At 50.0% G+C, this 6,749-nt stretch overlaps 1 protein-coding gene across 1 annotated transcript in view; it reads left to right on the top strand.

Annotated features, from left to right (window-relative positions):
• The first annotated feature begins 2,348 nt into the window (after positions 1-2,348).
• LOC148509465 (uncharacterized) overlaps positions 2,349-6,749 on the top strand; it is a 136,846-nt gene continuing 132,445 nt past the window's right edge. Inside the window, exon 1 of the mRNA XM_088443076.1 lies at positions 2,349-2,557. The gene's annotated coding sequence lies outside the window, so the exon portion shown is untranslated. The remainder of the gene's footprint in view (positions 2,558-6,749) is intronic.

Below are 6,749 nucleotides of genomic sequence, written 5' to 3'. Positions count from 1 at the left end.
TTTCAAACACACCATTGGCCCCATGAGTCACCTGATCACACCCCCACCCCCGGAAGTGCCCTACATAAGAACCTCAGAAGCACTGATCCTCTCACACCTCCTTGAAGAAGGCACCTGTGCCGAAACGCGTTGGAGACCCTCACATCAAACCCGACACCGATCCAGGCTGACCTCCACTAAAGATCCCCATCCCCACCAGGGACCACCAGTGCAGAAAGCTCTCAGCCCACCCGCCTGCTGGTCCGCACCGCTCACACCTCCAGTGACCGGCTCCACCCCGGACCAGCCCCTCTCCCCCCCTGCTCCCAGGCGTGCTCAGCAACTCACTCCTGGCCAGGGGTGTCTCCATCGTCGATCCCCATTTCCACGAGGGACCGTCAGTGATAAGAGCATCCCGCACATCCGGCCGCAAGTCCGCCCAGCCAGCATCGCCAGTGACCAGCTCCATCCCAGTCACACTTTCCACATCCCCCCTCCTCCCTGGCTTTTTTTGAATCAGTATCCCGGGCAGACCACCCCCCAGGTGTGGTCCCAGCACACACGCTGCAACCCAGCCTCCCAGCAGCTCACCCATCCACACCTCTGGCTCCGCACCACCAGCGGCACGACCAAGAGCCAATTTCAGCTGCATACTACGGTCGCTGACCTCCGCAGACCAATCAGAACAGCCGTGCACTTGCAGCACACCAGCAACACGCTGATCCAGCTCACCAACAAACCTGCAGATTCCAACCTATCTGCAACGCCCGCAACGTCGACCTACATCACCATAACAAAAAAACTACGGGTAGGTAAGTACTACCAAGACCCACACCAACACGCGGGACGCCGCACAGGTGTTCCAACCCACTCTGCAAATCCCCCCACCCCCCGAGACTTCCTAGACTGTCGACCATAGGTCCAGCAGGGGTGACGTGCAAGGTCACTGAACCGCACGGGAAGGAGCCCCCTAAAAGGGTCCACCTACCTCCCCAGTCTCATCACCACTCATCACTGAACCCCACCCACCTGCCCGGGATCTTAACAGAGCAGCATTGTGACTATTCAATAAAAGATTTTGCCCCAAATTACTGTGTCTCGCTGGCCTCATTTTGATCCTATTCCAATCCCCTTTTCACATTACTCCAAACTACACTCCATACCCAATCACACCCTCCTCACTCCATAAACATCACCACCACCAGAAGAAACATTCTAATTAACACCACTCACAAACACACACAAGTCATCACCATTACTAGCAGTAAGAGCGCACCTTACCCCCCCTACCCCCATATCGCACAGTGTGTATGCACAAAATGCGCACTACCGCAGGGCTGCCGACAGCTCTCCCGGGCCCAGGTAAAGGGAGGGGGCGTGGTAAATTGGGGAGTTGTGGCCAGACCCCTCCTTCCGGAAGAAAAAAAAGACCGTATTCGCGGCCACAAGGCGGCTGCATGTGTCAGGGGGTGGGGGCGCAATCACTCCCCCGAGAGGCATATAACACTGGGAGAGAGGTCTGACTGCTGCTGTAGGAGCCTCGCTCCCTAGCCTGGCACACAGCGTGACGGCAGCATGTGTGCTGGGCTGGGGAGAGAGGCTGCTGCAGAAGCAGTCAGTCCTCTCTTCTTGCTGCCTGAACTTGACGACGGCGGCTGGGGCAGGCTGCAGGACCGGCGCCCCTTCAACAGTCCCGGGTAAATAGTACCCAACCCCCCACCCCCTCGGCGCCCCTGCGTATGCGGCCCCATTCATGTCAATAACGGAGGAAACGAGTGCTCTTTCCGTCGTTCATTACATCATTCTGGTGTGCCGACATACAGTACATCCCGATACACATCGTCCAGTGTGTACCCACCTTTAGAGAGACATAAAGTGGAGAGGTAAACTACCACCTATCAGCTTCTAACTGTATTTTTTAAACAGTCTGTAAAATGACAGTAGCTGATTGGTTGGTACGTTATCTCTCTCCACTTTATCTCTCTCCAAGGTTTGATACATCTCCCCCTTTCTGACGATACCATACACTATGTTATGACGGAAGATAATGCTGAGGAAGAAGACCATGAAGGGAGGAGTAGAAGTGTCTCCCTCCCATAGCTACTACTGCTCTGGCTCTTTCTTCTGCATCTCCCTGCATTGCACAGACACAGGGCCCTTGCATCCACCCTATGCCACCTAGGACGGAGCTCTCAGCTGTCTGCTCTTACTCACTGCATGCAGTTCCTGTGAGAAGGAAGCCGTGCCCATGGGGTGTGAGCTGCAGACGGTCGTGTCTGCCTTGCACTAGGGAGGAGGGAGAGGGAGGAGGAAGGAAGGAAGAGCAAAGGGGAGTAGGAGGTGGGATTTACAGGCTGCCAGATGCTGTGTTGTATTGGTGGTCGGATGCTGGCTATGTATGCTTGAGATTTCCATGTAAACTGTAGGACGCATTAATGCAGCAGCCACACGTTCAGCTCCATTCCTACTGCTGCTGCTGGCTAATGGGACTTTTCATGCACAAAGACTGAGGCATCCTCTGACAACATCTGCAGCTGGGAGACAGACACAGCCTGGCACGGTGGGAGAAGGGAGGCAGGTGGGTGCTTTGGAAATGCTATTCTCTTACTAATCACACATATAGTCACATTTATGTCCATGTGTTCTATTAGCAGAGCTTGGCTCTTTATCATATCTACTTCCCATGAATGTAGAAGCTGCTGTTATAGTGCATATAACCACGCCTTGCGTCCTGCTGGTGTGCTGCTGCCGCCACAGCACAGTGTTATTCCCAGCAGTATAGAGGGGGTGGGAGGAGGAGGAGAGTGACAGGTGGGCTGAGCCCTGTGTGTACAGCTGTGTGTAGCAGCATGGAGTGAGGAGCAATCTTTCAGCTACAAACATTAATAACAGACCTACGATTCCTATGTCACTTTGCTAGTCAGTTGCTGGATGGACACCGTCCATAGGTGTCTTAATTAAACAAATGGTGTATAAGACCTCAGTAAAGCATGGGTCAGCATATGTCACATTTTAGGTCACTTTCCCTTTTCTCTAGAAACAGGATGCCTGCCAAACATACCCATCACCACAATAGGCAGGATATAATAACAGTATTTAAACAATTGGTTGCTCCTTCTGTTGACAGCAGATTGCCAGATGGTACCCACGCTGGGCTAACCACAGTAATGGATGTACTCAGATGTACCCAGGACGCTTTAGAACAGAGACAAAACATATAATCATCTCATGCTAGCATCCGTGATGTAATACTGTGAACAGTTACAGTGCATCACATTTTAGCATAAAAAGCGCTGGATAAAAATACATGACCCCAAGGCTGATTACCCCTGGCATGGTGGTAAATATCAGTGACAATTTTATTGAAAAATAGAAATCCAGGACCTCGCTGGCACAGTCATACCACACCCTATTACATAAACCCCATAATAAGGGAAATATAGAAATATATTGTTGTGAAAGCAAAATATAGGCTATACATAGAATGTAGTTGTGTTTGTATACTTAAAGCACATATAGGGCTCAATCCAATTAGCCGCGAGTCATCGTGGCAACAGCCGCATTTTACGGCAGCGTGAATTCGCACAAAAGTGCTTGCAGCCCCGTAGGGCTCCAAGCAAAATTGTGCGAATTCGAGCTCGGAGCGGGCCACAAGGGGTGCGATTTAAGGTGCCATTGTTGATGAAAATTGCTGCAAAAAAATAAAATAACATTATAATCACCAATATTCCTGACTCACTTGCCAGCCCCAAATATCTCTGCCTCACATGTATAGGAAGATTTAAAGGTAGTGTTGTTGCCCTAGGGTGGAGGGCTCATGCAGGAGAAGAAGGTTCTAGTCTAATGCATGGAACAGTATGCATTCCGACTGTCTAATCCCGGCAAGTGTCTAATAACAGGCGTCAAAATCCCGACTTCGGTCATTAGACCTACGCTGGGAGCCCGACATTTTCGATCGGTAAGCCAGGCGCGGACAGCTGCAGGGGGGGAGGGTTAGGTTATGGGCTCCCGGGGGGGGACTTAGGGTTAGGCACCCCCTCGGGAGGTTAGGGTTAGGCTAGGTGAAGAGGGGGTTAGGGATAGGCACCCCGGGGGGGGGAGGTTAGGGTTAGTCACCTCCCCAGGAGACTTAGGCTGTGGGAAGGGGGGGTTAGGTTTAGGCACTTAGAGGGGGGTTAGGGTTAGGCACTTCGGGGGGAGGTTAGGGTTAGGCACCCCTAAGGGAGGGTTAGGGGGGGAGCTTAGGTTAGTCAATAGGAAAATTACTTACCTGTCAGGATCTTCACTGCCGGGCTTCCGCTATCGGGATTGGTAAATCATACTGATTCCCATGGGACTTTGTATCTCAAATAGTAGAGGTTTACAGTATATACTGCACCCAGTCCATCTAACAAGTCCATGTGCACAAAAATATATATGTGGCACTTACAGGAGAGAGTAGCCGGTGGGCGCTGGAACAACATACATCAACGTTTCACTTGTTATGTTGTCTCTCTGCCAGCCTCCAATACACTTGCAGGACACCCAGGCCTCAGTGGCATGCCCACTAGCTTGGACAGATTCAGAGGAAAGATGCACCATAGTGCACGCATGCGTAGTAACAGATGTCGGAATTCGTGCTTTCGGCAAGCCACTAGGTCCTAGTGCTAATGCTATTTTGTACAGTATGTGGCCCTTTGAGCCAGTGGGTTCTATGACCTTTCCCATTTATGTTATTTTTCTAGAATTAAAAAAACACTACTAAAAGCATGTATTTTGATATCAGTTGGTAAAGCTCCTTAGCCTATATACCCATTGGCACTTGAGATGCATTTATTAACACTAGTAAAAATCGCATTCCAAACGCTATTGATGTGCATTTTTATTTGCGGTTTTACTAGGATTTGAAAGTGCATTGTATAGCTTCAAATGGACAAAAGTTCAGAAATGGAACAAGTACCTTTTGTAAACTCTGCAATGCAATTACAAAAGCAAATAGGTATAAATTCAATTGGACAGCCGGATCCAGGAAGTCTGTATCTGGCGACGCAGACCCTGGGCTTGGCATATCTCCAAAATGGTCCCGTTTTGGAGAACAGTCCTTGTGTCCGCTCCCCAAACACCGCAGCATGTCAATAAAGCTGCTGCTAAGGGAGGACTGTGAGTGATCACCCAGGACCCATCCTGCGCATGTGCAGACCCCAAACAATCGGAGATGTATGCAAATCATCAGGTTTCCATACATCTCTGAATCAGGCCCAAAGTTGTTAATTAGCTGAAACAAATACTAATTTGTGTCCTGGACGATGGAGCAATGTCCCTCCTTGCAGAGATAGTATATCCAGGGATCAGTTAGCAGTGAGTACCGCACTTCATTCACACAGTCCCAGGCTGGTTACAAAATGCACTTGACTCCAAGGTCCAGTTCACATATTTGCATTGCTACTTAATCCAGCAATACCAAATACGTTATCGGCCCAGGGCGGACAGCTTGCGCATGCACAGTAAACATTTCCCATATCTCCATAATATGCATAAACGAGCCGATAAGGCCACACATGCCCCTGTTCACCATACTGCAAATGTGCACAATAATTTGCAAGTAGACTCTGCATGCTGCTGCTGAGGTAAGCAGTGCTATTTTTTAGCAGGAACAAGCAGGAACTCAGGGCCTGAACCTCTCAATAACTATGATGTAATGTTCTGGGCCAAAATGTATATTCCATAAGATAAGTTTTATTTTAAAGTCCCTTTTGAGTGCCTTCTTTTGTAAATACTAAATATAAATATATATTAGGGGTGAGCGGGTTCGGATTTCTGAAATCCGTGCCCCCCCCGAGCCCCCCCGATCCGAGTCCGATCCGAGTCAGGCTCGACTTTTCCCGCCTGACTCGGATCTGAAATCGAGGCAAAACGTCATCATCCCGCCTTCCGAGTCTCGCGGGCTTTGGATCCTATATAAGGTACCCGCGTCGGCGCCATTTTCTCACTCGGCTGTGGACAGTGAAGAGGGAGGGTGGGAGTTAGGGCTGTGTAGTGTAGTGTAGTGTAGTGCTGCTGTTGTCCACTACTTCAGAGTCCATAGGGGCTGGCTGTGTTGTGCTGTGCTGCTGTTGTTAATAGGGGCTGTGTCCACTACTTCAAAGTCCATAGGGGCTGGCTGGACTGTGTTGTGCAGTCAGTTCTCCATAGGGGCTGTGTCCACTCCAAAGTCCTGTGCAGTGTCCCAGTCCTAAAGGGGTGCTGTAGTGTTGTCCAGGGGGTGCTCTGTCCATCAGGGGTGCTCCCCCCAAGTGCTAAAAAAATAATATATTTTCTGTGTTTGTGAATTGTGTGCGCAGTAGCCGCACGTGCATCAACAAAGTAGTGCCAAGCGTGCGCCTGTGTCATAAGTAAAGGGCCGGCTGGCTTGACCGTTAAAGGGTGCTGTAACCCTCAAAGTACACTCCAGTCCAAACTAAAAAAAAATTATTTTCTGTGTTTGTGAATTGTGTGCGCAGTAGCCGCACATGCATCAACAAAGTAGTGCCAAGCGTGCGCCTGTGTCATAAGTAAAGGGCCGGCTGGCTTGACCGTTAAAGGGTGCTGTAACCCCCAAAGTACACTCCAGTTCAAACCAAAAAAAAAATATTTTCTGTGTTTGTGAATTGTGTGCGCAGTAGCCGCACGTGCATCAACAAAGTAGTGCCAAGCGTGCGCCTGTGTCATAAGTAAAGGGCCGGCTGGCTTGACCGTTAAAGGGTGCTGTAACCCCCGAAAGTACACTCCAGTCCAAACCAAAATAATATTAT

Source organism: Taudactylus pleione, unplaced genomic scaffold, assembly GCF_031769625.1.
Source record: "Taudactylus pleione unplaced genomic scaffold, aTauple2 ptg000326l, whole genome shotgun sequence".
Taxonomy (NCBI): domain Eukaryota; kingdom Metazoa; phylum Chordata; class Amphibia; order Anura; family Myobatrachidae; genus Taudactylus; species Taudactylus pleione.
Note: the sequence above shows the minus strand (reverse complement) of the source record. Positions and strands in the feature narration are given on the sequence as shown.